The sequence below is a fragment of the Trichosurus vulpecula genome, chromosome 6 (genome assembly GCF_011100635.1).
Source record: "Trichosurus vulpecula isolate mTriVul1 chromosome 6, mTriVul1.pri, whole genome shotgun sequence".
Lineage (NCBI taxonomy): Eukaryota > Metazoa > Chordata > Mammalia > Diprotodontia > Phalangeridae > Trichosurus > Trichosurus vulpecula.
Window position 1 is genome coordinate 1,704,022 of NC_050578.1, and position 24,061 is coordinate 1,728,082.

The 24,061-nt window shown below is 46.1% G+C and overlaps 1 non-coding gene across 1 annotated transcript; it reads left to right on the top strand.

The window, feature by feature from the left end:
• Nucleotides 1-2,740: 2,740 nt before the first annotated feature.
• On the top strand, nucleotides 2,741-2,813 carry TRNAR-UCG. The gene has a single exon. It is a non-coding gene; the product is annotated as a tRNA-Arg (tRNA).
• Nucleotides 2,814-24,061: the final 21,248 nt, after the last annotated feature.

Consider the following 24,061-nt stretch of genomic DNA (forward strand, 5'->3'; position numbering starts at 1 on the left):
AATTTGTTTGTATTTGCTCTGAAGTTCAGAGTGCTGGCTTTTTCCCCTGAACTAAGTGAATGTATTTGTATGTTGGATTGAAATAAGATTGTTAATCCCTTAACATTGCTTTCCTTAGTAAAGCAGATCAAAAGAACTTGTGCTGGCAGCATCCTTGTTGTTGGGCTTGTGTTGGTCTTTCACCCCCACAGCAGCTGCTAGCTGAATTGTTGCAACAATTGGTCTTGGTCATTGGGTCATAGGAGCAGCAGGACTCTCTCTCCTTAGTGAGGCAGGGAGGCTGAGCCTCTGCTGTCTAAGGAGGGAGGGCAGGGGATTGGTTGGGATATTAGAGGGAGAACAGGCCCTGACTCAATAATCACTGAACTATGCTCATCCTTCAAGTGACCCCTTTTCCTCATTTTTCTGAGTGTCTTTTCCTAAAGCATGACACCTCCCCCTCCTTCTCTGCTGACATTTCTGCCAGCCTCTTCCCACTGAGGGCCCCTGTTCTCTGGCAGAGGTGAGAGTGTGTCCACAAGGCTCCCAGAGAAGCTGGCTAGCAGGAGGCAGCTTCAAGCTCCCCCTCTTGGGCTATGAGCACAGCACACTCCCATTGGGCCCCCCCTGCCTTGCAGCCCCCAGAAAGGTCCATATGACCCAAGTCCAGCAATTCTGAGATGGGCTCCTGAGACACAAGGGGGATGTGGGACTTGCCCAAGGTAACACAGAAGAGTAGCTCACACTATACCCCAAGTTCAGCATTCTACCCACTGGGCCACTCTTGGCCACCATCCATTTCCTGTCATTTCTGATCTCTTACTCTCTTGTGGCTGACTCCAGTAGAGCGGGCTAACTGACCCGATGGTCCCGAACTTTGCCCAAGGCAGCAGAGGGTGTTTTCAATCCACTGCCCTTTGGGTTATGTGGTCAGCACATGCCCACTGTCCACCCTGAGGCTGCATGGGGACAAAGCCTTCTGCCGAAGAACAGCAAAGAAGCCTGAGTCAGTGTATCCTAGAGTGAGTGGAGGGGATTCAGGTGGAAGCCCCGAAAGGCAGAATGGTGGGCGTCAAAGCCAAAGTGAGGATTTTAGGTGTGATCCTGGAGGTAATAGGGAGCCACTGTACTTGACTGAGTGGAGGAATGACTGGCCAAATCTCTGACTTTTGGAAAACTCATTTTAGCAGCTTCGGTTGACCTGGAGTGGGGAGAGCCTTGCTCTTCTGGCTTCTCCCGCTCCAGCTTCGAAGGCTTCCTGGAGGTCTGAGATGCGAGCACCTTCACCTGGTCTCTCAGCATTCTTAGCTTCTTTGGAAGCTCAGCTGAGGGGCTCTTGGTCCCGGGGAAACTCATCGCTAGAAGGTGGGAGCACCATCCGTGGCCCTGGGGCTGGCTCTTCTTTTGGTTGGAGGTGCTAGCCAGCGGAATGGAAGCTGGTTGAGAGCAGGGACTGGGCTTATCCAACCTCCCCGATCCCTCCCCAACCCTATACCCTCTCCCATCCCCGAGCCCCCCCATCCCCGACCCCTCCCTCCACCTCCGACCCCGACTCCTCCCTCCCCCATCCCCGACCCCTGCCCCCGTCCCTTCCCCCTTCTTGTCTCCCCTCCCCGACCCCTCCCCGCATCCCCTCTCCATCACCCCCTCCCTCTCTCCACCTCCCCCCTCCCCTACTCCTCCCCCCCCATCCCCAACCCCTTCGGTTTTTTGAGCTCGAGGCACAGGGCCCATTTCTCAGCTTCACGCGTAGGGCTTGTTCTCACACCTGCTCAAACGGCTTGACTTCCTTTTGCCAAGTGAGGCAGAGACCACAGAGACCCGAAGAGTAACGGATCGGGCTTCCCACTCTGGATCTGAAGCCGATAAAGGTGCATCCCTGGTCTCCCGTAGCACTAGGGAAGGGTTCTAGGCCAGGCAATTGGACTCCTCTTCTGCCAAGGTCTAGCCGCCTGCCGGTGCTGCCTTCTTCCCTCGTCCCTGACCTTTACAGGTGGCCCAACATAGTTACAAAACCTGACTCCTAGTAGAGGGTGGCTGGGAATCATCAAACTCTGGGTTTTGGGCACTCCTCCGCAGCCGCCGCCCAAGCCTGTTACCAGGCATCAGGCCTATGGGGATGCAGTGTTCTGAGGAGCCGCAGGAAGATCCGAGTCACTAAGTCCAGCACACATGGGTGGGGAGAGGTATAGGAGCAGAAAGGTGGGGCTGGTTATGGACGGTTTGGAATGGCAAACAGGGCTTTATATTGGCTCCTGGAGATAATAGGGAGCCATGGAGTGAGTGAGGAGGCTGACCTGATCAGAGCTGTTTTAGGGAGATCACTTTGGTAGGTGACCAGAGGCTGGATTGCAGTGGGGACAGCGTGACTCTGACTTCTCGGTGACGGCCCCACTGGCCCATGTGGCTCCCTCACGCAGGCAATCCTATGGGAATGGCCTCTCTGTGTGTGTGTGTCTCTCTCTGTGTCTCTGTGTGTGTGTGTGTGTGCGCGCGCGCGCGCGCGCGCGAGAGAGAGAGAGAGAGAGAGAGAGAGAGAGAGAGAGAGAGAGAGAGATAGCTCACTCGCAGTGCGCGCTGGTTTCCCAATGGGTCCCAGTAGAAGGGAAGCTGTGTGAGGGGAGGGCAAGGCTGGTTTGGTTTGTCCTGTGTCCCCGGGGCTCCAAAGCTTATTCCCCAGCTGGGCAAATATTTTCTTTCCAGTAACAGCCAAAATCCCGCCTTGTTTCGTGTAGACCACGTCTACTGCAGTAGATGTGGTGACCACGTGGCCTAATGGATAAGGCGTCTGACTTCGGATCAGAAGATTGAGGGTTCGAATCCCTTCGTGGTTGTTTCCCCGCTGCTAAGCTTTTGTCCTGCTGCTTCCAATTCTTTATCCAAAGTTAGGTCCCCATCCCTCCCTGGTTGAGCAGACTGTTGACAAAGCGTAGACTTTTCTGGATGATTCTTCTTCCAGGACACCCTCCACCCCACCACGGTAGACAAGTCCGTGGGACTCGTCAGACTTTTGTTCGTTCTCTGGTCAGCCTGGAGCTCGGCCTCTTTTCCGAGGGGGGAATCCACCCAGGTAAGAAGGTCTGCCGGAGGGTCCCTGCATGCCCCGGGGAAACGTTCCTGGGGGCCTGGGGAGGATGCTGAGCTGGCCTGGGGACCCTGGAACCGTTATTCTGCCCAGGTGGGACAGCTGCGGAGGCTAAGGCGGGGAGAGCCTAAGGCACTCAGGGAACTTGTCCCACGGAGTCCAGAGGGTGCCCTTGAACCGAGGAATGGGGTTCACCATGTCTCTGGGCTGAGGTCCTCTCCTCCCACCAAACTGCAGCCTCCCCACCCCAGTCTCCTCCCCTTCCCACTTCAGCCTCCTCCCTTCCACTAGGGCGCTCGGAGTTTTCCTAACCTCGGATGCCCTGTCTGGGGGGGCATGGTGCTTTAACGGACAGGTTGCTCCAGCCTCTGCGGCCAACGTCAGATATCTCCTCCTAAGACGCATCCCACTGTATCCAACCTGCTGTTTCCCCCTCCAGGCCCCGGAAACCAAGAAATAAAAGCCAGCAGTAGTTGGAGAAGGGCCTAGAATCCTAGACCTTCAGGTTAAAAATCTGGGGCTCTACCCAGTGAATGATTCACTCACGCCCTAGGGAACCCCGAGGCTCCATTCCTAGGTTCCCTGCCCCCTGGGCTCACACCTAGAGCCCACCTAAGACACAAACCTTGATTCCTGGGCTTTAGACCCCGGGGAAGACCCCAAAGCCAGGGCTGCCTCGTTAGCAGCCTCCGTCCTTTGGGCCAGCTCAGTCCTCTCCATGTGCTGCACAACCACAGATATATGGAATCTCTGAGGACCAACTCTGACAGACTTCTCTCTTTTCAGCAACACAAGGTACAAAGACAACTCCAAAGGACTCACGATGGAGAATGCTATCTACATCCAGAGAAAGAACTATGAAGTATGAATGCAGATTGAGGCACACTTCATGCTCGCCTTTCCCGGTCCCCCCACCCCTTTTTTTCTTCTTCTCTCTTTTGTTTTTGTTTTTGGATTGGCTTTTGTTTTTTTTTTTTGTTTGTTTTGTTTTTTTGGTCCTGTTTCTTCTTTCGCATGATTCATTTCATTAATCACAGTTCTTCTCCATAACTTGACTAGTGTGTAAATTAATTCAATGTGAAGTTATACATGGAAGCTATATGGGATTCCATGCCATCTTGGGGAGGGAGGGGGGTAGGGAGGGAAGAAAATCTGGAACTCAAAATTATGTAGAACCGAATGTTGTAAACTAAAAATAAAAAAAAAGAAAGAAAAAAAAGAAGGGACTGCAGGCTCCAGGCAGGTCAGGGCAGACTTTTGTTCCCCAACTCCTCCAGGGAACGCTTCCCTCTCCATACAGCCCCAGGGAAGGGCAAACCTTCCTGGTTCTCCCCTCCCCCTTCCCTGCCTCTCTCACCATCACTGTCCACCTCCAGTCCTGCTCCAAGACTTCTTCTTGGGGCAGGCCCAGGCCTTGTCTTGCCCTGCAGTCCAGGGGTAGAGGCTGGGACTTTTTCCAAAGAAGGAGAGTTGAAGAAAGAGGCCCAGAGGCTGGCTATCTGCCAAATGGGAAAGAAGATGGGGGGAGCAGGACTGAGGATGCACCAGCTTAGAAAGGCAATCCCAAAGAGAAAGGGACTGAGGAACACTCTGAGCTGACTGCCCAGAATGAGAAACTCCTGGAGGGAGAATCATTGAGGTTCAGACCGTTTCAGTGGCCTGAGATATCAGTGGAAGCTGGCAGGCCAAAGTAGGGAGGCTGGACCATGCAGCACTTTCAGTGGCAGGGGCAGCATTGAGCTCAGATATAGGCTGCTGCCAACAGGGAACCCCTGGTGACTCTAGAATGACCCAGGAGAAGAGGCTTGGTCCTCCCAGCCCAAGGAGAGTGATGGTCTCACTTAATGAACAGCTGAGGCCAGGCACTTAGGCCCTCTGACTCTGTTTCCTCACCTGTAAGATGGGCATGAAAAATTCCAGCACTGGTGTGTCTAAAAAGGTGTGGCAAACTAAAGTTTCTATGCAGCTCTATTTCACCTGTACTAATCACATCATCACCATCATCACCATCACCATCATCAAATATTTAAGAAGGGTGGAATAGAGATGTTGGTAAGGAAGGGAAAGGAAGGGGAGGGGAGGGGAGGGAAGACTTGTCTGCATTATACCTGTCATTGCTGAGAAGTGGAAAATAAGATGAAGACTCCTACAAAGGAGCAGAATTGTCTTTTGTCAATTTTAGGACAAAAATTATCGCCTTTTTCTAACAGCGAATAACATTATTTCAACTAAAGGCATCAACTAAGCCTGAAGCCAGAAGTGATATATGCTACAGTTGCTGTCAAAGCATAAATCCAGCTGAGTAGAGGAACAGCTTGGAAGCAGAGATTCAGAGAAGCTGCCTCATCTGGCTGAATCATGCCCAATGAGATGTTAATCAGACACACCATGGATCAACTCAGCTTGGCAAAGAAAGTCTATGCTGAGCACTTATGGACACCTGGAAACATAAGGGGGATGCTGGAGAACACTATTCCAGAGCTTTGAGGTATGCTGGCCCCATGTAGGGAGTACATTGTGTGTTTATGTGTGTGTGTATGTGTGTGTGTGTGTGTGTGTGTGTTACTACCCTGGGCCTATAGGTATGTGTCCATTGTAGCTGTGTGCCCAAATGGAACTGACATTTAATGTTAGGTAAATGTTATGAATTTGTTGGGCATTTTCAGTAAATATATTGGTTAAGAAATTTCAGTGGCTGGTTTGTTGATGGAAAATCCACTGGTTGGCATTAGCACTCTAGGACAGGAAGTAGCAGCCACATATGTGACTCTGGAGAACCATCCCAAGCTACCAAGTGGGTGCAGACAGGGTGAGAAAAGCAACCCCAGGGAGAACCCCGGCCCAGGGAGAAAGTGAGAACCTGGGGAGGGTCGGCACTATTGCTACACCTTGTCTGCATGTGCCTTATAGTTATTAGATTTAGCTGATGTATTGTGAGCTGTCTTATCCTCCCATTAATTTGTAAGTGGCAAGAGAAAAGTCTCTTATCTATCTGTATTTCCCTTTCAGTGTCTAGATACAGTGATTGCTCAAATAATGTTTATTGAATTGACTTAATTGAGAAGGAAGTTAAACTTGTCCAGGTTAAGTAAGTTTCCAAGGGAGGGAGGGATAAAGAGTCTTACAACCAGTCAGAGCTTCATAAAGAAATAGGAATTCATTAGCTTTCCTGGAAAATGTGTCTAGAGGCAGAGTGGGATTGAGTGATGATAAGCTTGTGGTCCACTTGGCTCAGAGAGGAAGAACTGGGTTCTCTTGGTTAACTCTGTGCCAACTAGGAGCAGAGATGCACATTTTCTTCTGACGATCCAGCTGCTTTGGAAGGTCAGCATTCTCTGGGCAGATGGTCAAATTTGTGCCCCCTAGTGGGTGGAGTTTCATGGTCCCCATCATGGGCAGTGTCTTCCCAGAATAATAGGAAGGTGCATTCCCCATAAGTGGTGAGGTCTTCCATATGAATGTGAGTGGCACCATGGAAAACAGTACTGACTATAGAATCATAGGACCTGGGTTCAAATTTTACCTCTGATGCTTACTGCTTGTATAACCTTGGACAAGTGAGTTAGGAGCAGCCAGGTGACACAGTGGGTAAAAGGATGTGTCTGGACTCAGGAAGCTCTGAGTTCAAATGCAGCTTACTAGCTGTGTGGCTCTGGGCAAGTCATATACTTGTATTTGCCTCACTTTCATCATCTGTAAATTGAGGATAATAATCACACCTAGCTCCCAGGGACCAAATGAAATAATAATTGTGTTGCACTTAGCGCAGTGCTATAGTGAGTCCTAGGAAGCAGTCCATAGACATGAACTGTTGTCATTATTCAACCTCCCCGGTCCTGTCTCCTTTGCTGTAAAACAAAGAGGAGACGGTTGTTCTATGTGACCCTCGATGGGCTTTCCAGCTCAGATTCAGGCTCTTATATCTGTGGACGATGTTGTGTCGGGTGCTGCCATTGGGCATCATAAGCGGACCCCTCCATATGATCAAAGACCCCTTGAGACCAGCCTTCCTCCCTGACAGCAGGCAGGCGAGTACACGAGGCTCAGGGCTACTCAAAGCTACTTTTTAAGACACCACAGAATGAAAAAAATACAGAAAAGTTCCAATTGAACAAAAGAAGAGTAGGATGCCTCTCATTTAGGAACCTGCCATTTTTTTTTCAATGCTCCCTAGCTGTCTTCTACTGTCAAAGCTCATCTTTTTAACCCAAACCTTCTCCCCATGGTGTTATGTGGCTGTGGGTCATGGAGCTCCAAAAAGCCAACTGAGGCTTCACGTTTGGCCACACTCACTATTGGAGCTTCCTGGCAGTGCAGAAGCCTGCCACAGGGATTATTGGGCTCCCCCTCCTTGAACATCCTCAAGCACAGGCTGGGTGATGCCTTGTTGGGAGCATTGTTGAGGGCATTCTTGGTCTGTTTCCAGGAGGTAACTGTGCCAATGTCCACTTCCAACTCTGAGATTCTGTGAGTATGTGAGTACAAAGGATTTGGAGAAATGTGGAAAGACATGAAACTGGAGGAGGGCCTACAAATGCCATGAGATTCTTTCATCCTCACTAACATCATTAACCTTGAGGTGGAAGGGTCAGAGGCCATCTAGTCTGACCACCTTCCATTTTACAGAGGAGGAAACTGAGACCCAGAGAAGTTATAAGAACATCTGAGATGGAAAGGACATCAGATGTCATATAATCCCAAACCCTCACTTTACAGATGAGGAAACTGAGGTCCAAATTTGCCTAAGGTGATGCAAGCATCAAGTAGCAGGGCAGGGATTTGAACCCATGCCCTCTGACCCCAAATCCTTCATTCATATACTGTTACCCTGCCTCCACAAACAAATATAGAACCCCAGACTTACTGCACACCTCAACTAAAAATTAAAAAGCTGCCCAGCCTCAGCACATGGATACAAATCCCCTCAGTGCTGAAAGCTTCTCCATCCCAAGAGCTTTCCAATCACCTCAGAAGTCTTTCTGACCACAAACATCTAACGTATCTTCCCTGCTTCATTATTCTTTTTATAAGAATCTTGCCACGAGAGAAAGGCTGGTGGCAGGGGAGTCATGCACATACATGAGTCTCCGGATGCCATCCTTTGCATTAGAAAGGGATGGGCTGGAGATGCCCTTGAGTTCATTGCTCTGAGGCCTGCCTGGGTGCCTGTGGGCCCTGTTCCGTGCTGATTCCCAATGTGGGCTCTTCTGCTGGAGATGTTGGCCTTCCTCAGAGCAAGGATTCAGTCCTTAGTCTGTGAAGGTCTAAGAGATCAGCCTAAGTGGGCAATGGTGCCCCTTAAATGAATCTACCTGGCCAGAGCAAAGCAGAAGGGATGAAAAACCCAAGGAATGGTAGGTAGCACCATTATGACTACTATGCACACAGAGGCCGCCTGGAGAGGCAAATGCTCCAGGGATGGCTCAAGCCAGACACATCCCATCCCAAGGGAAAGCCATTTCTTTCTCTTCAGTTAACAGTGGTAGCCTAGAAAAATGGAGAGTAGAGGCTCCATCCATCCTGATCACTCCATTAGGCAGCTCTGCCAAACTGTTTGGGGGATGTTTGTCCTGGGGGTGTGGGGCAGGCTGGGGACTGGGTGGGGGGAGAGAGAGGAAGCTTCTCAGGAAGTGTTGTTGCTGTGAAGACAAAACAAAAGAAATGGGGCTCCATGGGAGGCTCTCCCACCCATGTGCATCACAGATGCTCTCTATGATCTGGCTCACGAGGGGAGAAGCTTCAAATGAAAGAGGAAGGAACTGCAAATGAAAAAAGGGAGGGCTTGAAATCCATCAGGGAGAGAGAAGTGGCAGCCTGACAATCTCACTCCACTCTGCCTCCCTCTCTTCATCCTCCTGCTCTGCCCCTCTTCCTCTCCCCCTCCCACCATCTCCATCCCACATTACTCAGATTCTGTCTTAATGAGTGAATGTCAGTGAATGTCAGTCTCACTTTCCTTCTCCTCAAAATGCGGAGGGGGGAGGGACAGGGTGGAAATTCTTGACTCACCAAGCTGTTCTGAGGACAGGGTTCTGCCAGCTGTCAGTGCCATAAAAGAGGGGTTGCTGTGTTGGGAAGAAGCTGAGGATTCAGAGAGAAGGTGGCTGCAGGGTGTTTAAGGCCCTAGGAAAGGACAACAGAGCCCTAAAGAATCCAGCTCAGTTCTCCCCTCCCTCCATGTGATGGTATGTAGAGAAGGCCTGTGATAAAGACTAGGGACCAGAGAAAGGCCCTGTCCACTGACACCCTCCTCATAGGATGCGTGGAATCTCATAGGAAGAGCTTCCCCTGCCCTTGATGTGGGCACATTGTGCTGGGCAGTCCTATGCCAGTATCTCTCATATCTCACAATTGATACTAAAGTTCTTCAGAGAGACCTTGAGAGTGCCCTAAAGCACCTATAGGCCAGGTATGATTCAGGCTAGTGTGGTACCTTGGGTTTGGAGTGGAACAAAATGAGATGCTTGGAGATCACCTAATAGCAAAGAAGGGTTTATTCAGCAAGGAGATGCACTGAGTCAGTTTGGCACAGTTTCCCTGCCTCAGAGTCAGCCATACTAGTCTGCTGGCTGGAAACTCATTGGAGGACAACATTGCATGCTGGATTTTAGACTTGGGTCACCTCAAGAAGACACACCAAGAGCCCAAGCCTTAGTCTCCTAGGCCCACTGGGGATTAAGGATGGTTTGAATGCATTTTAAGGAAAAACTAGCCTAGCCCACATGGCAGACATTACTCTTATCACAACCCCTATGCAAAAACTCTGACCCCTCCCTCTGAACCTCTTGACTCTCATTACCTCAGGTGTGGAAGAGATGGAACCAGCTATCTAGCACTTTAGCTTGGAACACGGAAAGAAAAACAGTGACTTCATTCCTTTGTTTGTCCTCCTTGTGACTCTTGTGAAACTTTCTCTAAGTCCCAGACCAGCTAGATTAGATTGGGGAAAGTTTGCTATTTTTGGTGGCAATAACAGGAGGAAGAGACTTTTAGAGATCAGGCAAAACATAGGCAGTTATTTCTATAGTTTTCCAATCTTTCCCTGAGGCAGCCTTGAGGACATTCAAATTATTTTAAAGAGTGTACTCCACATAGAGCCACCTCACAAGTAGCCAAGATGTTGGCTTCTGTTCTCTCTCTGAACAACATGAAGGCAGCAAGCCAACAGAGTGAATACTCTGCACTTTTAGAGCTGTTGGAGACAATCTGACTGGTAAGTAGGGCTTCTTGGGCAAATGGATGGCATCAGCTGAAAGCTGTTTGTAATGTGACCTCTCCAGAGGAGATATATATGATGCCTTCTATTATCAAGGACACCAGCAGCAGCAGCATAGCTAGCATTTCTAGAAAGAGTGTTTGAAGGTTTGAAAAGTGCTTCACAGATCTTATCTCATTTGATCTTCACAACAAGTCTGTGAAGTAGGTGCTATGATGGCCCCCATTGTACAGATGAGAAAGCTGAGGTAGATGTTAAATCATATGCCCAGTATCACATATCTATTAAGTATCTGAGGCTGAATTTGAATTGAAGTCCTTCAGATCCCAGGCCCAGAGCTCAATCCACTGTACCACCTAATTGCCCAGAACCTCTAATGTTAATGTTTATACCAGTCTCAGTATGTTGTGGGACAAAGGCAGTATCCATACTTATCCAATGCATACACCACCCCCCCAAAAAGTTGACCCATTGAATAACATTCTGAAATACTAATGCCAGGCTAATAAGGGTGATGGTGATAATGATAACTACCTGTATGGCACCCACTATGTGCCAATAATTCTGCCAAGCACTTTGCAAATATTATCTCACTTGATTTTGGCAAGATATAGCAGGGATGGGACAAGATCAAGTCTATATTTCCCAGTATGCTGTGTGGCAGACACTGGTCCAGTCTCTCATGAACTGTTCTTCCCATGACGACTCAGACTCCAAGAAACAGCCTTGAATATGAGAGAGCCAAGCCTTCAATGACTACAAATTATGTGTCTACCAAGCAGAGACTTTTGTCATGGTCAGGAAAGGGGGTAGGAAATGAAAGAGAGAAGTCATGTGTACAAGCCCAACACCAAATCCTGAATCATGGCCCCCACCAGGAATAAGACCCCAGTGGGACAAGACAATCTGGCTACAGACCAAGCAACATGGAAAATATGAGCCAGCAGTACTTCAGAAACCACCAAGACCTACGAGGGCCATGTTCAGGCTTTGTGCAGAGGTATGAGAAAGGGACAAGAGAGATGATCATGACCTAGCCCTGGCCAGGAGCCATTAGCTGCTGACACCAGGTAGGAACTGAGCAGAGAACAAACAATATCCTGGCTCATGAGGTATGGAACCAGGGCTCCGTGCCCAAGGACTCTGAGGCTCTACGGATCTCCTCCTAGTCACCGCATTTTGGAGATGGGCCCCACGAGGGGAAAAAGCTTCTCCCCAGACTATGCGGAAAGGAGGGGGTAGGATGGCACTTACTGGGGGCATGGCTGTCAAGAAGGCTTCCATTGTTTTATTTCCATTCTCATTAAAGTTTCATCCTGATCATTGTTTGCTTCAGATTTTTTTTTTAGCCTACTAATGATGACATAGAAAAACTTAGACCCAGCTTAATGGGTCCCACCTGCAAGGCAACATCAGGATTTGGACAGGGCTTGAGCAAGGGAGATCGCTTTCTGCGAAGGACCTCCGAATTGTTTCCCATCCCTTGGCTTGCCCTGGGAGATGCCACAGTTACAGAGTGACAATTATACCAGACAGAGCCCACCAGGAAGTCATGGAATTGGGCCATAGCATCATGAGGCTGGGTGCCCGTTTGGTAATCCCGTCCTTATAATGCATCTTTTTTTTTAACCTAATCTGTGCTTTTAAAGAAACAGTTCTAAATTCAGGTGGGGCTTTTCTGTTTTCACTATTAGGAAAACAAGCCTCCTTCCTAGACTCTGGAGCGCTTTGTTTCTCTCATTCCAGGAGAATTCGAGTACTGGAGATGACCTAGGAATTCCATTCGATTTTCCTTTTTACCTTGACTAGGAAAAAAAGAAACTGCCTGAAATATTTAGAAGAAAACACCACTAGTAAGGACAGTTTTCAAGATAAGATAAATGTGAGGCCTGGAAACCTTGGTGTTGTATCTTCAAGAAGTTACCTAGAAAAGATGAAACAAAGGAAAACAGAGCTTGTTGGCTGCAAACCAACAACCCACTAATGGAGAAATCATGAGCTATGTCTCCTTTGCTAATTCCCACGCATTGGCAGAAGGGCAGATTTTGTCCAGATAACAAATATAAATCCATGGGCCTGCTAAAAAGGCCTCTCTTTCGTTGAATTTTTAATAACATTTTACTTTTTTCCAATTGCGTGTAAATGGCCTGTCTTTAAAATAATGAGTATGCTACATAAAGGAATGGTGGAGGTGGAGGTTGGATTCCTTATGATCCTTCTTTCTCACATTCATCACCCTACAATTTTCCCCTATTAGCTTCCAAGTCATTGTCTACAATTCCCCATGACAACCCCTCTATAGGAAATTCTCACTTAAAAAAAAGACTGGGTCTCCCTATTTTGCCCAGACTGGAAATACAGAGGCTCCTCAAGGGTCCAATTGAGCTACTGACTGACCTGGGAGCTTTGGTATGTTCTGTTTCTAACCTGAGCTCATTGACCCCTCCTTAGGTAACTGGGCTGTCCCGCATTCCTGGGGCTTTACCATATTAATGCTAAGCTTAGTGCAGGCGCTCTATGGGCATCTCCCTCTGCAGCTCAGACATCCTGAGCACATGAGACCCTCCAGTCTCTGACTCCCCACTACCTGGGATTATTTTTGAGAAATATTTAGAAATATCACTACTTTGATCCTATCTCACTTCAGACTTCAATAATTTTAGATTTACTTAAAAATGCAAAAATGCTTCAAAGGGAAATGTTCTTAACTAAAGAAACTTTAGTCCTAATTCTGCCACTAACAATGTGACCTTGGGCAAGTCACCTGCCTCCAAGTCTCAGCCACCACATTTGTAAAATAGTTGGAGAAGATGATTGCTATTTCCTATCCAGCCCTAAAATCCTTTGGCCCTCTGGTTTTATTCTTGAAGCAAACAAATTAAACAAAGCAGTTTCTTCAGAGGGCATGGGAGGTAGGATGGGCATGTTGTTCTAGTAGAGTCCATTCAAGAGGAGGCAGGGGGCCCTATTGGTTACAGTGCAGGGACTGAAGACCTTGAACTGATTAAGCATCTATCTCTGTGATTGATGTAAGTCATTTCAACTCTCAGAACCTCCACTTTCTCCTCTGTGATACGGGATGATCACACTTGTAGTACCCAGCTCACAAGGCTATCGTGAGAAGAAAAAAGCATTCCACAGACACTAAGGTCTTCAAAATGGGAATTGTTTATGCTCTGAATTATTAACCAATTAATTGAATGGTGAGATTGAGAGCATAACACAACAATGGATGGGAAAGCTATGGCCTCAAAAGACCGAATTAAAGGAGGATGGATGTGGTCTTGACAAATGAGAGAAATGGACTGTCAGAAAAAGTTCAAAATTCAATAAATACAAAATGGAAAAATCCATTTGGAGAAAATGATGAACAATATAAAAAGTAAACAGGAAACAGCTGGCATTGTTGGTTTTTGTCCTTCGTTTTCTTTCAAAGAGGACCATGACATCAGAAAAGAGATAACATAACTCACAATTAAATTGGATTTAAATGAGGCAGGACTGTGCAAAGTCAGCAGCCTCACTTTCTCCTCCAGAGCCATCTGAATCCAGTTGCCAGAAACAGATCAGGATGACTGGAGGTGGCCCTAGATGCAATGGGACACCTTGGCCTTTTTAAGCTAGGTCTCAGTTTGTCTGAGGCAATGCCCATTCAGTGATTAAAGCTAGGTTAAAAAAATCTGGGAGGTGAAGATCCTCAGGGTTTCTGGCCAAAACAAAAACTATTGCTAGTTATACTCAGTGCCATCAGAATCCAAACAATGACCAAGTGAGACTTGAGCTTGAACCTATTATTGGCCAATCAATGAGAGCCAGAGTGATATATTTAAGGCACGGTAGACTTTAAGGTAGATTTCAGCTCAATATAAAGGCAGTTTTTCCTGGCAATGCAAACTATCCCTAAATTAAAGTGTGCTGCTTTGAGGCGGTAGTGAGTTCCCTAGTGCTGGACCCCTTCAAGCAGGAACTGGATATTTGAATACCAAGGGTACTACAGAAGGACTTTGTGGTGTACATAGGGGTTAGAAACATACTTAGTCTGGGAATAAACAATTCTCGTTGGAAAGCCAGAAAGGTTTTGATTATATTTTACATTTATTCCTTCTGAATAAATGGTTACATCCCCTGAACGGAGTACAGGAGAGTGCAAGGACTCAAACAAATGCCAGTCCTTTTATTGGCTCCTAATTCGAATCTCCCACCTGGCTCTTCATTGGCCTTCATTGGCCTGAATTGCCCACTTCATGCCTCCCTCAAATAGCTCCTTAAGCATTCACACAAGCCTCTAACCTTTCACTTGTTCAGAAGCTCTGATTAGAACCAGTCACCTGATATTACATTCTGCTAAAGTTTGGGTGGGGGTGGGGAGAGATACTTTCAGTTCTGTGGAGACAAAACTCCTCCCATCATTTCCCACATAAGGAATGAGATTAGATGACCGCTAAACTGAGATGACCAATTGCTATGAATGTTATAAAAGAACTCCTGCGAGGTGAACAGGTGGTTTTCAAAAGAAAAAATCAAAGCTATCAATGGCCATAGGAAAAATGCCCCAAATCATTAATAACTAAATATTTGCACATTAAAGCAATTCTGAGCTTCTGCCTCACACCCGCTAAAAAGACAAAGAGGACATAAAGGAAAATGACAAATGCTGGAGGGGTGGTGGGAAAAAGGCACTGTTAGTGGAGCTGTAAATGGGTCCAGTCACTCTGGAAAACAATTTGGAACTACGGCAGGAAGTCAGTAAACCATGCATGCCCTTTGATGACCCAATGACACCACTATAAGGCTTATCCCCCAAAGAAATCAGAGAAAGGGGGAAAAGGTCAATATTTACGACAAAGAACTAAAAACTAAGAGGATGCCCATCAGTTGGGAAGTGGCTGAATAAATGATGGTAGATTAATGGAATAGAATACTATTGTGTCAAAAGAAATAACAAAAGGGTAGTTTCAGACAAAGTTGGCAAGACTTGTACAAGTGAAAATCAGGAAAAAATCTATACACTAACCTTGTAAAGACAAATGAACTTTAAAAACTCAGCAACTCTGATTGACACAATAATCACCCAAGATTCGAGAGGGCTCATGATCAAATAGGCACCCATCTCCTAACAGAAAAGTCAGGGATGGACTCATTCATTGGCCTGTGTATATACATATACATACATATATTTGGTACAAGGCTTTTGCTTTTCCTTCTTTGTTCATTGCAGGGGTGAAGGTGGGAAGAAGAGTATTTGTAGTTATTATATTTGACAATCAAGACCTCCTCTGAGGGAGGCCCCTTCCAACTCTGAGATCCTATTAATATAAGCATCCCTACAGCTCTTTAAATTTAGAGTGATCTATCACTGGCATTTAATTTAGGCCCATATTTTGATGGTTCTATGGTCTTATCAAAGAGGGAAAAGGGGAGGAGAGCAGGAAGAAGGATTTATTAAGCATCTACTATGTATTGAGCATAGTGCTAAGGGCCCTACAAATATTACCTCTGATCTGAAGCACTGGAGGGTACCCCCTTCCAAAATGGCAAAACATAGCCCCTGCACACCCTCGTCATTCTGTGCCACACTCCTGGTGTCCTCCTGGGAACTGTGTGGGTGCTTTCCTCTAGTTTTCTTGCTTTCAGAATGCCTGTAAGATTCCAGTTAGCAATCTGGCCCAGATGGAGAGGATGATGGGCCCTTCTCAGGGGGCTCACAATCAATCCACTTAATCAAAAATGCTTCCCATTCCTAAGTTAATTAAATGATGTCCTCATGTTAACAAGGCCATGAAGAATTGATGAATGCCAGCCTGGCATTTTCAATGTGTTCTGGGGTGATCATCATTTTACTAGCAAGGGGAGGATTTAGCAGAAAGGAAAGCTGACATCTTAGGACATGAAATGTGAGTTGTCTGCAAACTGTTAATATTCTACTTTGTCTGTGTCCCAATCTGCCTTGCATTGACAGCTTCCAGAAGTACTCAAAGGATTAACAAGGCAAGCTGGGATGACTGAACACAATGAATCTTTTTAGTTCCAAGGTGAAAGGCTAGGAGAGGAGGCTCCCTGATCCCAAGCTCAAAGGACCCCTAGAGGTCAGCTGGAACAGCCTCTTCTCTCTAAAGGAGGTCCTGATGCCTGGAGCATTGCAGGGTTCTTGTCCATTGTAAATCATTTCTTTCACAAACAAACCAATCTACCCAGAACCATAAGACTGAGGAAGGGAATATCTTAAGAATTTCATAAACCTATGATGGTTACAGAAATATAGCAGACCACAGTAATTGAGTGGATAAGACTGAATCCAGGAAGATCTTGAGAAGTTAGGAGATTGGGGTTAACACAGGGACAGGAAACCTGTGGACTTGAAGCTACATGTGGCCCTCTAGGTCCTCAAGCGCAGCCCTTTGACTGAATCCAAAATTCGCAGAACAAATCCTTTTAAGGGGTTTTGTTCTACAAAGTTTGGATTCGGTCAAAGGGTCACACTTGAGGACCTAAAGGCCTATATGTGGCCTTGAGGCTGTAGGTTCCCCCAACCCTAGACCTAATCATCTAACATTTGAGAGGTATAAATGAAAAGTCTTATCCTTGGGTTGCAAAAACCTACTTGTACCCAAGTCAACATGATGGGGAGGTGTAACTGTTCAGGAGTTCATCTGAAAAGGGGCTTGAGATTTTACGACTCTTCTTATTCAGTCATGTTCAAATCTCCTGTGACACCATTTGGACTTTTCTTAGCAGAGATACTGGGGTGGTTTGCCATTTCCTTTTCCAACTCATTTTACAGATGAGGAAACTGAGGCAAAAAAGGTTGAGTGACTTGCCCAGGGTCACAAAGCTAGTAAGTATCTAAGGCTGGATTTGAACTCAGGTCTTACTGACTCCACACCCAGTGCTCTATCCACCCCCAAGCTGATTATGGGGCAACAGTGTGACCTGAAAGTGAAATATTAGTATGATTTGAAGCTGCCTTATGTTTGAACAATCTGGCTAGCAGCTTCTGTGGGGGTATAAGATTCACCCACAGCCAGCACCCAGAAAGCTGCCAACAGCACAGGTTCTTCTGATCTGCTTAATTAAGGAAAGCAAGGTAAAGGGGTTGATGAGCTTACTTTTAATTCAGCATTCAAATGTCATTCAGTTAGTTCAGGGGAAAAAGCCAGCATCCTGAACTTCAAAACAAAATGCAAACAAATTACAAACATCAGCAGACTCTGTTTGATTCAAATCCCAATACATAGTTACCAGAGTTCAACAAAGTTTCAGCATCCGGGTTTACAAGCTGGAGGGCTCCTTAGCTACAGCTGCCTGGAGTTTCTTCATCAACACCATCTCCAGAGCCCTGCACAAATGGCTCTGTCCTCCCTTCTTTATAGGGCTTCAGACATCATCAAACATCATCTGAATCACCAGAGCTCAGGCTCTGGTGATTGGTTCTTGAGTTGGCCCCTCCCCTTAGGACCCTGGGAGGTTCATATCCACATGGATTACATTAACACCTAATGGGGTTTAGGTCTGGGGCTTAGCACCTAGTAAAGCTCACTGAGATAAATTGCATCACAAGAAAACAAAGGCCATTCTGGTTACACCTTAAGAGAAGAAGTGTCCAAGGTGTTGAGGTGATAGTTTCAGAAAGTGATGAGTCTTCAAGCAAAGTCAGCAAGGATTTATTAAGTACTTACTTTGTGACAGGCATATTCCTGTCTGAGCTGCAGTCTGGACTTCCTCTACCATTCTCCAACATTTCTTCATTTGAAGCCTCACACCAGCCCTGAAATTTATCTATTGGAAATCCCCTCTACCCTTTGTTTTCTCCTTCTGGCTCCATCGAGAGCCTCCATTTAGGGAGGATGCCAAGACCAGCCGCATCTCATTCTTCTCCATGTTGCAGTCAAGACTTACCCTGGAGCTGGCTGTTCTATGTGTTGTCTTCCCCCATTAGAGTGTAAGCTCCTTGATGGTTGGGACTGTCTTTCTATTTGTATTTGCATTCCCAGCACTTAGCACAGTACCTGGACATAGTAAGTGCTTCGTAAATGCTTATTTGGTTACTAAAGCAAAGGATTGCTGATGATTTGTCCATTATGTGGGAGAAGGGGCTCATGTTTCTATATGGGCTGGACTTGATGGCCACAGAGATTTTTTTGTTACTGTATGATTCAATGGGGGATTTTTCATCTGGAGTTCAGTCAACCACTCAACAAGCATTTATTAAGAGCTTACTATGTGCCAGGCCCAGAATTGAATTGGGTGTTAACTTAGTTTTGGTGTTTGTATGCAACCAATGTGGAATGCCAACATCAGGAGACCTAAGCTTTCTACATTCCCTCTTCTCTCACACACTTTTCAGTTACTTGCAATCTGGTTTCCAACCTCAACATTCAACTGAAACTGCTCTGTCTAAAGTTACCAGTGATCACTTCATTGCCAGATCTGATGGTCTTCTCTCTATCATCATCCTTCCTGACCTCTCAAAAGCATTGGAATCTATTTACCACCCTCTCCTCTGGGATTTTGTGACAAAACTTTGTCCTGTTTCTTTTCCTACCTCTTGGACTCTTCCTTCTTGGTCCCCTCTGTAGGATCATCATCCATACAATGTAAGCTCCCTAATTGTAGATGTGCTCCAAGGCTCTCTCCTGGCCTCCCTTCTCTCACTGCACTCTCTCTCCTGGTGGTCTCAGAAGCTCCTGTAAACATAATTGCCATCTCTGTGCAGATAACATTCAGATCCATGTATCTGGTCCTAGCCTTCCCCTTTAGCTCCATTCCTAGTGTCAACTGTCTGTTGGATGTTTCATACTGGAAGTTCCACAGACCTCTCAAAGTCGAGATATCCAAAGCAAAGCACATTCTCTTTCCTCCAAAACCAGCTCTTCTACCAAACTCCCTGGGAATGGACTGATATGGCCCAAATATGGCAGCTCAGGAATCCGTGATGGTCAAAAGAGTTTGTTATAAAACATTTCCACCTATAATTTTCCCTTTTTTAATCTAACTACCCTCCTTCTAATTTAATCTTTAAGTGCCACTGAGGTGACTTTGACTAGTTGTTTTTTTTTTTTTCCAAGCTTTCTTTGAGCTTGATTTTTCCTTCCACTGTTTCCTACTGGTTATAAGACAATAGAACATCCTTCCATCCTCTTCCCTAAGACAGTAAAGACTTTGTGTCCTAACCCCATGTTGCCCTTGGCTTTCATCCTGACCCACTTGGCAGGAAGACCAAATTTTGGGTTGGTTGGGGAAGGGGGATATTGGGGAGGAGGGTCCTGTCAGCTTCTAAACTCTTACGATTTTGTTCATCCTTTCATTGGCCTCTAGATGCCACGGTGCTGGGATTGGAGTCAGGAAGACCAAGTTTAAGTCTAGCCACGGACACTTACCAGCTGTGTAACCCAAAGCAAGTCACTTCCCCTCTGTGTGTCTCACTTTCTTCAACTATAAAATAGGGATAATGCGCCCTCCTGCCTCCCAGGATTGTTGTGAAGATCAAATGAGATCACATTCACAAAGTGCTCAGCGAAGTGCCTGGCACATGATGGCTCTTCAATGCATGCTTCTTCCCTGCCCCATTCTTATGGGGGCTCATTTATTTTAATTACAATTCCTTACTGGTGACCATCTGTGTTGATGTCTGATCTTATATCTGTTTTTCATTTTGTTCCATATCAAAATCTTGTTTGAATAGGTCAGGGATGAATTGCCTTAATTCCCTTCCAGACCATGTACCTTCTATTGTTCTAATTTGGCATTGACTTTGATCTTTAACAAGTTGATAGTCTGATTATACCCATCCAGCTGACTGTCAGGATTCCTGCTTTTCTTTGCATGAAGAGTCAGTTCCATATTTTGTGATGTTGTTTGAGGCTTCACACATCCATTCCCTCCCAATTTTTTCCCCAAAAATATTTTTGCTCACAGTGTATGGGCATTAAGTTTCTGTGGAATCAACAATCCTTTGGCCTCACTCATTCCTTACTCTTGAGTTGTATTTTCTAGCACATTTTTTCTTAGTCCTTTCCTATGCTCATCTTTTCATTGATGTCACTAAGTATCAATACATTATTAAATTTTAATTTGTGTGTTATTTATCAATGTTATTTGAAAAAATGTCCCTACTGCCCCACCCACTGCATCAGGTCTCAGCACATAAATGGCATGGTAGATTTTTTTTTTGGCAAATACCTCTGAGCAATGTAAGTCAAGTTATTCAAGTGTCCCATATGAGGTGATGTTTTTGGATATCCTTGAATGCAGGATAACACCAGCTTTGTCAATTCCCTTATGTTTCTCCAGTGAAGCATCATTCCCTTTCATTGGCTGCAATTTCCACTTGTTTTCTAGTTTTATCCCTACTGAGAACATCAAGATTGATCAGCCCTAGGATGATACACATATAGCTAGCTCATACTGAGGTGACAGACACAGAATCCAGCAGAGCGCAAATCTCTGAACTGCATTCTGGAGTACTCCTGGGAATACGTGGATATTCAAATGTTGATGCAGGAAGAATGAGGTCGAGGTCAGCCTGTGGCAGCAGGGCTGCAGGAGGAAGAGATGAACTCATTCCCCCAGAAGGCTTGGTATGGAGACCAGAAAACAAACAAATGCAAAGGAGTCTTTCTAAAAATACAAATGAAAATAGTTTGCATTCTGAAACCTCAAGCTAGAAAGTGCCAGGGAGTGGGGTGGGGGCAAGGATTTCTTTTCTTAAATGAAAGTTTCAAAATCAATCAATCATAGAAGACTGGTTAAATTTCTGGATCTTTGGCATCATATGAACAAGATATATTTGATTGGCTCAGTCTTCACTTATACAAAAGTTTTGTATATCATGTATCACCATTAAAATGGAGGAGTGTGTGTGTGTGTGTGTGCAAGAACCTAAGGGAAATGCTGTGGGTGAAAAAAGAGCTTCTAGGAATCCAGATTATATGAAATGGGTGTAACCAGAATGGCCTTTGTTTTCTTTGAATGACTCAGCTTACCTCATTGAGCCTCTGGATGCTGTGGCTTGCTCTTCCGGGGCAGGAAGCCTAGAGAGCATGTCAGGAAGCAGAAAACTTCCTGTGTGATGAGTCATGGGGCTGGCTGAGGGGAGGTGTTAATGTCTACCCTAGGGGGAGGGGCCAAGTCAAGAACCAATCGGCCCTGGTCATTCAGGCGGCGCTTGATGATGTCAAAAACCCTATAAGAGGGGAGAGGACAGCTTGAAGATCTCTCTTTCCTTTTCCAGTTGGTGTGGGAAGCAGCGGCAAGCAAGCGTGACTCTGGGCCAGCCCTTGCTTTTGGGCCGAGCCCAGATGTTGGTAACTATGAATTGTATTGGGTCTGTCTGTCGATATTTGTAACTTGTTTGTATTTTGGTTTTGAGATTTGGGGTGCTGGTTTGTTTTCCCCCAAACTAAATGAATGTTTTGAACCTCAGCGTGCTGGTTTTTTCCCCTGAAGTAAGTCAGTGAATCTGTATTTGGTCTGTCTCTTGATGCTTGTCTGTATGCTCCCCTGAACTAGCTGAATGCTGGTGTTTTCCCCTGAACTAAATGAATGTTGTCTGTATGCTAACTGAATGCTGGATTAAAGTAAGCTGGTCAACCCCTTCACCGTGCTTTCCTTGTTTAAGCAGATAAAAAGAACCTGTGCTTTCCGGGCAGCCCCCTGGGTCCCGGCAGGCCCCTGCATGCCGGCTGTGGGAGAGGGATCTTACGCCCCCACTGAAGCTGCTAGCTGGATTGTTAAAACAATGGGTCGATGTCTCCATGTCCTTTCTCTCTTTTAGGCACATGCCGCTCCTCTTTCCCCCATCCCAGGACAGTTGCTCTGCAGAATGAGCTCAGATGAGTTCCCACGGCCCACACCTCCCCACAACTTGACTCTCAATTACTAGAGTCCTTTCTTAAATCTACAATCAGCTCTTTCCTTTGCAGCCAGTTACCAGTCCTTGAAACTGCTTCTTACCTTAAGTTGTAAGACTCAATTCCTGCTCTGTGTCTGTTTGTCTGGATGGTATGTATACCTGTGCTCCCTGAAGGATGGTCTCCTGACTGAGTAGCTCTGCTACAAAGATGTAGGTAGATGCATGGCACAGGTAAGGAGAAAGAAACCCTTCCTCACTAATTAGAGGTAAAGGGCAGGTCCCTCTCAAGAGATGGGTTTTTCCTGGACTACTGGTTCTTGCTTAGTCAGAATGCAAACCTAGAAAGCTAGCTTTCCTAGGGGATCTGGAGGTGTGGCCAACCTGCCAACCAAGGGTGACTTGTCCCTCTCATTCTTGGGGAAGAATTTCACATTTCCTAAAGGAGTAGGGGGCTTTTAAGACCCCATTGAGACATTAACATTTCATCAATTCTGTGACACATCCTTTGCTTTCTGTGATTGTACCCATCTCTGTCCCTGTTCATCTTCCCTTTTCAAGAGGACCAGTGACATCATGAGGTGATGATGTGACTCACACATTTGAACTGGAATTAAATGAGGCAGAGTTGCACAAAGTGTCAGCCTCACTCTCTCCTCCAGTCATTGAAGTCCAGTGGTAGGACAAAAGTCCAGATGACGGACGATGGCCTGGGATATAGTGGTAACCTTGGTCTCTTTGATGTCTGACAAAGCTCTAAGACTCCACTGTGCCTGCTTCAGCTGCCTTCTTGGCTGTTGGAATAAATTGTTCTCATCCACCCATTCCACCAGGGGTCCTTCTAACTCATTGACAGGTTTGAGACCTGTTGGTTATCCTCCACCTGGTTTAGGTGGTGGTTTTACCAGGGGTATGGCTGCTGTGCTGACTCCAACAGCTTCTTGGAGCCACAGATGAGAGCCAGGGGACAGTAGCCCCCAAAAGCAGCCTCCCACCAGAGATGCTGGTCCTCCCTGAACACCCCACTATGTCCTCCACACTGTGCTAAGCACTGGGGATAACAATAAGAAAAAGAAACAGTCCCCATCCTGAAGGAGCTTACCGTCTAATGGGGAGAAGCTGAAAGGGGAGGGAGAGGCACCAGGGAGTAGCCTGCCCAGAATGGAAGCCATGAAGAGCAGCTAAGGGAAAATGGAGTTAGCAGGAAGGTTGTGAGCCCTCTAAAAAGGAAGGCATCAGGAGGAGTTTGGTGCTCCACCTTCTACTACTGCTCTCCAATTGGAGGAGAGAGGCAACTGAGGCTGAATTGAGAAGGTGCAGAGGTGCCAAAGGCCAGCTAGGTGGTGTAGTTGATAGTGCACCAGACCCTCTCTGAGTCAGGGACCTGAGTTCAAATCGGAACGCAGAAACCTTTGGGAGAAGTGCTAGAATCTGCTTACAGACTTTTAATGTTAATTTTAATTTTTGGGGGGGTTGTCTGTGTTTTCTTTTGCAACATGGATAATATAAAAACACATTTTGCATGACTATACATGTATAATCTATATCAAATTGTTTGCCCTCTCAAGGAGGGGAAAAATGAAGGGGAGTAAGAAAGAATTGGGAATGTGTTTTTTTAAAATGAATGCTAAAAATTGTTTTTACATGTAACTGGAAAAAATCAAAAAGAAAAAAAATTAAATTAATAATGAAAACTGGAAGTCAGAAGTGAGGAAAGGTTTAGCCAATTATGTCTAGAACTGGGGACTGATTCCTTTTCTTTTCTGCAGCTGAAACCACGCTTTATAAACCGGAGAACATTGGAGAATTGTAAATCCCTGAAAACTTTGGGCCTCTTATTTCTTGTCCTCTGATCAAAATCTTATTTCTTATTTCACTTTCTAGCCTATATCTCTCACAGGGCTGTTGGGAAGGCCAGATAATATAATGTATA